We start from the raw sequence: 11,190 nt of genomic DNA, 5'->3' as shown, positions 1-11,190 counted from the left end.
CAGTTAACGTCAAGGCATTTTTATTAAAAAATACCTTGACGAGTATACGAGCAGTTATAATTTCTGAAACATAGTCTTTCTTTTGCGATATTTGAAGGTGATGCAGAATTGAAAAACAGCGACATAATTCGAGGAACCGTTGTTCCGCGCTTATAAAGGACTGCAGCGCCATTAAACTTTAGTAGGTATACTTAGCGATTCCTTTGTCTAGACTTGTAGAGCCGTAGATATCCGATCTTAACGCATACCATAAAAAGGCTATAACATTAGTAACACCTCGTAAAGTGCTCACGGGAGTACCTCATAAATTGTTTCGTCACGAAATTTTCACGTTAGGTAGGTAATTTGTTTAATGGCACATCGATTTAGTTTAAGTACGGTGGCGCTAGAGAAAAAAGGAAAACAAGCAGATCTTTATTAGTTTACTAGGAAATATTATGTGCGCAAAGGATCAGTCTGACTGAAATGCAGCCAGTATTCCTGGCACCATTCAACGCAGGCATGATTTGTACATTAACTCGATAAAGTAAATTAGTGAAGTTGTGTTAATAACTAGCTTAAACCCCGCTTAAAAAGCAGCGCTTTTATTTTATTTTTAACCCTCGACCCACAAAGAGGGGTGTTATAAGTTTGACGTGTGTATCTGTGTGTCTGTGTATCTGTGTATCTGTGTATCTGTCTGTGGCATCGTAGCGCTTAAACGAATGAACCGATTTTAATTTACTTTTTTAAATTATTAGGTTGCTTTGTTCGTATGTTATCATAATATTATCATACCGTCGAAACCGGAAACTGATTTTTCAGCTAGGTTCCAATTTTCGGATTAAGTTGGTAGACACATATGGTATGGATGACAATAGATGATTATTATGGTAACCATTGGGCGTCTTTGATGATGGCGATGTGAGGTGGATATTGGACCTTTCAGATGATGACATGGAATGGACAGTCGAATATGGACTCAGTTATACACACCAGTCAATCACGCACGCATCACGACTTTGCTTTATGCTACATATTAAGAAAGAGAAGAGGTGCATTCTAAATTGCACAGAGTCCCTATAGACAATATATTTTAAATTTGTCACCGAAATGAATATTTTAGTCACGAAGCTTTGCACAGTTGTCGAGGAGCCAATTCTACTCGGCTAGCGTTACTGCCAAGGCGAATACTATTGCCGTGATGCATACTGACCTTCTATTGTCTGTTGTGAGTGGAACAGTTCTATGTACAGTCGAATACATATTATAATAATTTTCCATTCATAGTACTTACTAGCTTAGTTTTGTTCGCGACTTCATCGCGAGTCCATGCCGACTACACAAATTTCGAACCCCTAAGGGTATACAAGTGTAAATTAAAAATTTATAACACCCCCAACAAGTGAAGGTAACAGTTACTAGAAAAGAGCTGATAACTTTCAAACGGCTGAACCGATTTTCTTGGATTATAGCTAAGAACACTCTCCATCAAGCCACCTTTCAAACAAAAAAACTAAATTAAAATCGGTTCATTAGTTTAGGAATTATGATGCCACAGACAGATACACAGATACACACGTCAAACTTATAACACCCCTCTTTTTAAGTCGGGGGTTAAAAATAGGTTGGGTAGGGTTGAATTTTCAAAAATCCTTTCTTATGGAAGTCTAGATACGTCATAATAGCTATGTACATTCTGCATACCAAATTCTGCCATGAAAACCACTTTGCAACTTGTACTTGTATAATTATTTTTTACTCAGATCAAGTTATTTCGAATAGTTAGTGGTTTTAGGTAAGCATTTATTGCGCTCATCTGTACATTTCACTTTTCATAAGTTTAAAATATAATACATTCTGAGGAACACTCACATTACCTATGAAAATAGCTTTTGGATATTTTCTTTCGAAACTTCGCATTATATAACACGCGAGCTGGACTTCCGTTCAACAATACAATATACTAGCTTATTTATGAAGGGGTTCATATCGATAATATCGTTAAAATTTATAGCGGTGTATGTACATGATATTTCCAAATAGCGATTCCCATAATAACAGATTGTCTAAAGCATTTATAGTTGATCTCGCTACAACGTAAAGATTTATGAAATAAAAATGTTCATAAAATGTCTAATCCCACTTCAGATGTTTTACCATTAAATACAGGTAAGTAGAGGGTAATTTACTAGGAGAGATTTTTCTTTTTATTTAATATTTTATTGAGTAAGTACACCACTTCAACTGTAAATCCCCTCAACTTCAAGGGTAGAGTTTCTTTCAAGAAAAACCGGCCAAGTGTGAGTCGGACTCGCGCACCGACGGTTCCGTACTCGAGTATTTTTATCGACATTTTGCACGATAAATCAAAAACTATTATGTATAAAAATAAACAGAAATCTGTTTTAGAATTAGGGTAAAGCCCTTTCATATGATACCCCACTTGGTATAGTTGTCTTGCTCTGAAAAAAACAGATTTTAATTTTTTAATGATGTAACCACTAATTCAAGGTTTTCGTATTTATTCCTTTACTTGTGCTATAAGACCTATCTACCTGCCACATTTCATGATTCTAGGTCAACGAGAAGTATTCTGTAGGTTTTCTTGACAAACACGATGGACGGACGGACGGACGGACAGACAACAAAGTGATCCTATAGGGGTTCCGTTTTTCCTTTTGAGGTACGGAACCCTAAAAATATATTAAGTTCTACGTTCTTTTAATTTTCGTAGTACCTATACTTTTTTATAGGATAACTAATTTTTATTAGCTTTCAAGACTAACTTGCTATGCAAATTTAATCGATATACCTACATAGTGAATTTACATAGACAACTACATAGCTGTTATTCTGGGATGTGTTCATAAGTTTCGTAGATACTTCTTGTATACCTAATGCATTTGCTTTTAATGAATTCAAGTATATTCCATAAGAAAAGTCCCTAATTTCTTTATCAACCAAACCATGCCACCTTGATCTAGGAACCCGAAAGTAAGTCTGCCTTAATAAACTTCTAGAAGAACTTCGGAACACAATATATACGTACTCTATCTTCCTACGCGTATATAGTGGCTGCTGATATGCACAATAAGAAACGATATTTCTGCAGTCTTCGTAGTTCGTAATTATAAGCATACTAGCTGATACCCACGACTTCGTTCGCGTGGATGTAGGTTTCTTAAAATTCCCGTGGGAACTCTTTGATTTTACGGGATAAAAAGTAGCCTATGTGCTAATCCAGGGTATAATCTATCTCCATTCTAAATTTCAGCCCAATCCGTCCAGCAGTTTTTGCGTGAAGGAGTAACAAACATACACACACACACACACACACACACACACACACACACATACAAACTTTCTCCTTTATAATATTAGTGTGATTTTACTTTTCACAATGACAAATTATTTTCCTAGTCTTTGTAGAAACGTGTCGTGCAATGTATCTGCTTTTAGCGAACTCCATAAGAAGAATACCTACCTACCTAATTCTTTTCTTTACTCAAAGCACGTTAAGGCATAGTGCTTTGCTATTTAAGATCTAGAAACCCGAGAGTAAGTCTGTCTATCCATATACTTCTAGAACCATGACTCACATTGTTTACTCAAATAATTCAGCAGACATGTTCTGCCAGCGTTATTTCAACAGTTAATAATTATGTTCAAAGTCTACTAGCGTTTACGAATGAATATGTTTCTCACTGATACGTACAGGTGTGTTAATTTGTGACTATTGATTACTCTTAACTAAAGACTTGGAATCAATAGATATAATATTCCTAAGTCTCTGCACTTAACTATGAAGATATACGTTTAACATAGGTAGAGTCGAATGTACTTCTTAGGTTATCAATAAATTGGACCAACATATTTGACTCTAAATAATTCAAGTAGGTAGCTGAATGCTAAATCATTTCAAAGTATTTTCATTTTTGAAATACCTCATAATATTATATCTCAATCTAAGACGCTATCGCTTCAAATATTGTAAAACAAAGTTTGTCTGTTAGTAGGTACACGTTAAACTCAGAATCTTCAAGATTTTGATTCAATAATGAATAGACTGATTCTGCGAAAAGGTTTAAGTCTATTAGTTTATAAAAGTTTCGCGCAAATTGACCGTAGCGAACGACTAGTAAGTACCTAGGTCAAAAATACCTAATGTACTTAGTACCGTAAAATTAACAAAATACCTAAATCAATTTCTTTGTGCTGCTTTACACAAAGTAACTCTACATTAGGCAAAATTTACTACTAAACTAAATAATGGACACTTGAACCACACGCTGTCCTATTTCTAAAAACCGTTTAACTGTACAAATTTGTTTTTGGATATCGCCAAAAACGTTGAAATTTTCAAAAACTGCACATGTTTCTACAAAAAATGCTATACGTAGCTGGCTACGTAGGACCAAGGTTGTTAGTTAGTTTTTAGTTTGATACATAACATTAGTTTTATAAATTCTCATATTTTTAGTGATAATTCTTAAGTTCTAAAAAGGACGGCAGACAGAACCATAAATACAAAAGAGTAACAATAGTACCGGTAACGGCTTACCTTGACCTCGTTCCCAAATATCTTCACAGTTCACACCCAACGTACCACTAACGTCTTACAAACACCACATCACTAACGACAAGCAGTCACAAAGGACAATTCACCCTCGAAAGGTAACGCAGGCTTAGCATTCAGTCTCTTATTGTATTCACAACCCAAGGGAAATTGCAAATGGAAAGTTCTTAACGTAACACACACAACCTTGTTATCTTCTTACTTTTGTTAAGAAAGTGAATACTAGAACAGTTTCCATCTATGGACATTAATACTTAATCATTACTGTGTATAAATATATTATGATTTGACTAGAATTAGCTCACAACTTACGAGAAATTACAACCGTTTATTATGTACGTCCTAAATCGGAAGGGACAGAATCGAGTGCACTCCACTTTTAATATATCACAACCACAAGCTTTACAGTCCACGATAGTCAAGCATTTAAAATATCGTTAACGTCCTACATCGTTCAGCCACTCGACGAAGCTACTACATTTTAAACTAACCGTTATTCACAACACAGAAGAGGTAAACATTGGTTGAATCCAAAGATTCACATGGCGCTAGCTCGCCACTTCTCTCAGTAGAAACATTTCACTATTACATCACTGGAAACACGCACATGTCGTAATGATGGTCATATTTTACAGAGAGTTCATTATATTATTGTTTTTGGCACAGTCGAGTTACATGTCCCCACGTGAAGTTCCGTACCGTCAACAGGACGCGAGACTTTCATCCACTGGAAGCACTTTTAGTATCGTGCATTTATAAATAGGTATTTGTAACGAAATGTGGCGGCCCGTATTCTGAACGCGGTTTGCCGCCGTACGGAGGACGGCGCTGAATGTCAGGTAATGTCGGAACTGTCAGTGAAAGAAAGAGTTTTCAGTTTTCGGTTACGACGTGTGTGCCGTTCTGTTTGTGCTGTGTTACTAGAGGCACGCGTTCCACACTGCAACTGCTGAAAGGCGAAACCTGTTGAAATGGAACAGGGTGCCGAGCGCGAGGGAGATGAATTGATGCTGCGCTGGACCGCTGCGATTTTCAGGCGCTTATTTTCCTACGAGCACGTGTGTGCGTGAAAAGTTGCGTGGCTACGAGCAGTGAATCGGTGTTAGTGAGTTGTGGAAAACTCTCTTAGGATGTTTTCACAAGCGCGCACATTTATTCGGGAGCTTTAATAAAATAATAATGTTTCATATTGTACGCCCTCTGCTCGAGTATCTTTTATTTTGGAGACAATATTAAATGTAGGCAGTAGGCACATATTCAGGCTCTTACTGTTTTCTCAGTAAATTGATCTTTTGAACTTTAATGAAAAATGTAATACCATACCTAGTACTTAGATATCTACGGTTTCTTAATTAGAAGTCGTACTTTGTAACGTAATTTCTGAGTCTTTAACTGAACAGGGGTTCATTATTCAGTTAAAGACTCAGAAATTACGTTTCAAAGACCCTGTACATTTACTACAACACTTTATCAAACAATCAGTACAGAATCGTACGAATTTATCAATTTTATTGTTATGTATTTAAAATAGTTGGACAAGTAAGGTAAGACCAACCCACTGTAAGTTTCAGGTAGGTTTACCTATTTTATTTTATTTTGTTTGTTAAAAATGCTAGGCTGCAATATATTATTATACAGCTTTTAGGATTCCGTACCCAAAGGATGCCAACGGAACCCAATAGGGTTCCATTAGTAATAACTAAGCCTCCGCTATCCGTCTGTTTATGTGTGTCCGTCCATCTGTGAGCGGGTTGTACCTATCTCATGACCCGTAATAAGTAAAGAATTGAAATTTCCAGAGTGTAGTAAGTTTGTCTATTGCCGCTATAACAACAAATAATAAAAATCAAAATGACCGCCATGCAAATAAAAAAAAACCATAGTAATAAATCTTTTCCGATGGTACGAAACCTTCATATGCAAGCCCAACTCGCACTTGACCGCTTGTAAAATATTTAGATATACTTATAAAAGCGTCTCTACATGTGTTTATTTAAGAAATTGACACAGTTATCGTGGCCTAAACGGTAACTAGGTTTAAGAATCGAAGGTGTTGTAGTAAGAATTAATCAATTGAAAGTAGATCGAGACCAATATAAACAATTGGCAACACAGACGCATGACCTAATGAAATAGCACGCAGCATCGTAGTCTGTACTCGTAGATGCGAGCGAGACGACACTACGCTAATGCGCACGCAGGACCACCCCTACCCCTCCACCGCCTATAGGTGGTCACCCCCCAAACTCACCCCTTCGACTCTATGCCAGGAGATGAGGCGACCACCTCTGACAGCGATGTAACGATGTACCCTTCATTATAATGGGAATCAATCGGTAAATTCGGACTAACCCGACATTGCAGTCGGATGCCGATCGATATTTTTTTAATCTTGACTCAAAAGCACGACTCTACAAAGAAAACCTGAAATACTTACTTCTTTGAATTCAACTTAGGTAGATTACATACTTAAATACGAGGAACTCCATCATCGATATTCTCAGTATCAAAATCTTTGCACCGATTCCTTGTTGGAAAAGTCTATTTGAATTATACTAGTTAATGCCAGCAGGCGGTGGCGTGCAATGCGACCCTCGGGCCATCCATTTTACACTGATGGTACCTACTATATCAGAAACCTTCACGCAAGTATCTATAACAACTGTACAAAATTTCAACTGAATCTGATGAATAATGCTTGAATGAACACACTTGCATTAATTCTCATAAGTTCTTTAAAAAAATCATCTAAAGAAAAACCTAAATCGTAATTCTTTATATCACCTCGTCTTTTGAACAATTTATTTCAATCAGTAGGAGATAGAATAGATAGATACATAAAAATCTAGAAATAGGTTTTTTGTGAACAAATAGAGTTTTGTGTAAACAAATAAAAAAAAAGGAATAACAAGGCTGCAGCGCACCATGGTAGGCAATAACCATAAAATGACCTGATCTTAGATAATTCCTATAGAATGCAAGAAAACATTAACAAACACACAAACCTATCAATAACGCAACGTGTCCATCCCATCCTAAGTAAAAATAATTCAAGGAACACGTGCAATCATTTCCGAAGCAGAGCTTGCAAAGTGCAGATTTTCTTCCGGCCGAGTAAATCATCCACACAGAAGAGGATCTAGTACAGAAAGAGCTAGCGCGCGTCAGACATTCGATATTTTTTATAAGCTGAAAGTTTCTCTGCATATTGTCCCCAATACAGGTAGAACAGTATGCGACAATCAAGATTGGATTAGGGTGGCTTTGGGAAATAACGGGGTTATACAACAAACATTTACAGGTAATAACAAGTAAAGCCGTGGCAACACTCTGCCAGACGCCCTTAAAGTTTAAAAGTGTCTGGCAGGAGGTTGCCATGATACTAATACTAAGTGTCTAGCAATGCATGCCGTGATTTCTAATACTATCCCAAAAGCCACCATGATCCAAACTTAATAGTCGATGATCGTTCCTCCCTATGTTAAGGACGATACGCAGAGACGTACTTTTAGCTTTTATAAAATAACGAAGGTTTGGCACGCGCTGACTCTTAGTCCATAGAAAAACATGAAATTTATTCCCCTTCTCTCCCCTCCCCACCTCACTTTAAGGCAGCCTGGAAAACGTGAATGGACTAAGGAGAAGAGACCTTTAACTACTTTGCGATAGTAGGTATTAACAGGAACTTTTGCCCGCGACTTAGTCCGCGTAGATATCTAAGGTTTAAACACTCTTAATATATAATTTTTCGGCAGAAAAGTTATTTTAGGACTTCGTCTGCGATGGCGTTTGCTGGCGCGCGTGCTGTGCTTGTTTGGAGTGTTTTTTTTGTTAAGAGTGGCTGGATTTTGTGTTAGTTGGTGTTTTTTGGTGGTGGAACTGACTGGGAAGCGCTATAAAGGGGCGCCGCGCGTATGTCGGCGGGCGCCGGCGCAGACGGAGTCCATACTTGTATAAATTCAATAACTTGAAAATATCACAAACTTGACATTGGCTAATCAGAGTAAAGCCAGATTAAAGAAAAGAAAAAAAACCTTTTCTTAGCGTTAATTTTTTTTTTGTGGTAACCTAGTCCAAGAGCATCTTGGATTCGATTTTCGCAAGTAGAAGTTTTGAAGATTATAATATGGTGTGGAAACTTCCTTCCGTTTAAGTCGTACCGTCATATAAAAATAAGTAGACCACTGAAAGCTCGATCAGAATATTTCGATCGATTTAATCGACATCCTATTGGCAAGTACATTACAAAAATAAAATGAATTAGATAAGTAACGATCTCAAATCAATTTATCATCGCCATCATCATAATCAACCCATCGCCGGCTCACTACTAAGCATGGATCTCCTCTTCGAATGAGAAGGATCAGGCCACAATCTACCACGCCTGGTCAAGTGCGGATGGACTTCACACATCTTTGAGAAGATTATGGAGAAATCTTAGGTATGCATATTTCCACCGTTATAGCAAGCGGCATTTTATCGTTTAAAACGCAAAAACTTCGAATAATTAGAGATGCGTGTCCGGGATCGAAGCTCCAACCTGCCGAATAGGAGGCAGATGACTTAACCACTAGACTATCGTGCCTCTATTAAACCACTCCGCCTATTAATGCAAAATTATTATACCATTAGCTTATGCCCACGACTTCGGACTATACAAACAAACCATAATTTTACTCGCTTAGGGGTTGAGTTTTCAAAAATCCTTTCTTGGCGGATGTCTGTCTACTTACGTCATAATACTGACCTCGTAACTCTATTTGCAGTATCGACACTTTTGAGTTTTTCACTTTTTTACAAAAATGGACGCCCAAGGGGCTTTCCGACACGACAAAAAAATAATTTTCAGGAAAATTTTCATTGGAAATTTCATGTTTTTTGCTAAGGATTTTGGCAGAAAATTTAATTTTTTAATTTTACTTGCATGAAAATTTTAGCTAAGGAAAAGTGTAGTTTTTCCGAACCGTTATTTTGCAAGTGCTGCGTTTTTAATATGAAGGATAGAATAGGTACCTGCATGCCATCCATCCATTAGTTTGAGCTTGAGCTGTGCGTTGATTCAGTCAGTTGATTGAGTCAGTCAACTTTTTTTTTATATCATACCTAGATAAAAAGTTGATAAAAAGTACCTAACATTTTTTGTGAGCAAAATAAGTCCGCAAAGGCAATTTTAGATAAAAGCAGCAATTGATTTCGTTGGTACGGAGCTTTCGCGGTTAACCCCGGCACGGATGACGTGAGCGCGATCGATGCGAATTAAATCCTTGGAACTGTTTTAAACTTTTAAGAGATATCTACGGGTGAAGCCGAACACGATGGATAACAGATGCAGAACTAAACAAAAACTCAAAGACAAGTCGTGTTATATTAAACTTCATCCACGTGGACTACACATATCAAACCACTATTTTAACCCGTTAGGGGTTGAACTTTCGAATAACCTTTCATAGCAGATATCTACTGCATAATCTGCTATCTGCATGCTTTTCAGCCCGATGCGTCCAGTAGTTTGAGATGTGCGGTGATAGATTAGTCAATCAGTCTGTCACCTTTTTCTCTCATATATGTATATTTAGACTAGATGATGCCCGCGACTTCGTCCGCGTGAATTTAGTTTTTAAAGATCTCGTGAAAACTCTTTTATTTTCCAGAATACAAAGTATTTAGTAGAGGATGTAGTATAGAGAGAGCTAGCGCGTGCCAGACCTTCGTTATTTTATAAAAGCTGAAAGTTTCTCTGCGTATTGTCCCCAGCACAGGGAGCGACTAGGTATGAAGTTTGGATAAAGTGTAAGGGTCTATAGTATACATATAGTTTGGATAAAAATAAAGTTTTAAGGGTCTGGCAGAGGGTACCTAATTATTAATAATTATTATATTTCAAAATCAATCATTTTTATTTAACCTTCGTGCCTGTATCTAGTTCATACCTTTTGATAGTAGGTATAATAATAACTTTGTAAGAGAAACAGAATCTCATAAAGAAACGCTTCGTATCTAAGTTTGGCAAAAGGTTCAAAAAATGGCCTAAAAGTATTCGTTCCCCGATTTGCTAAGTCATTCGCTTGATGAAAAAATGTTTCGTAAGTATGGTTAAAGTCCCTTAGTCATGTTTTCTCACAGTCACTATACCTACTTACTTGTAATATTTAAGTAATACTGTAATAGAACCGTGATAGCCTTGTCCGCCTTCTATTCGGGAGATCGGGGGTTCGATCCCGGGCACGCAGCTTTAGGTAACTTTGCGAAGTTACGTGCGTAAGGACTATGGAGCTAATAAGAATAATAACTTCTACAACTATACTAACTACATCTATAATATATTATGCCTTAATCTAAGATACAGACTAAGGTACACACTGGTGGTGGACAGACAGACAGACGGACAACCAGACAGACTCTAGTTCTATACTAGTTCAATTCGATTTCAACTGTAGTTCAACACTATTTCAACTCTAGTCCAACACTAGTTCAACTCTAGTTAAACCAAAGTTCGACCTTTAGGAACACATAATTTCACAAAAATTATATCTATTATGTTTTATTACGCCTGTGTTTAAATCATAAAGTATTATTCATTCATCTGCGGTTTAAACGGCATCCTAAAATCTCCCGGTATTACATCAATCTTA

The sequence above is a fragment of the Maniola jurtina genome, chromosome 19, assembly GCF_905333055.1.
Source record: "Maniola jurtina chromosome 19, ilManJurt1.1, whole genome shotgun sequence".
Lineage (NCBI taxonomy): Eukaryota > Metazoa > Arthropoda > Insecta > Lepidoptera > Nymphalidae > Maniola > Maniola jurtina.
This window is presented reverse-complemented; position numbering follows the sequence as displayed.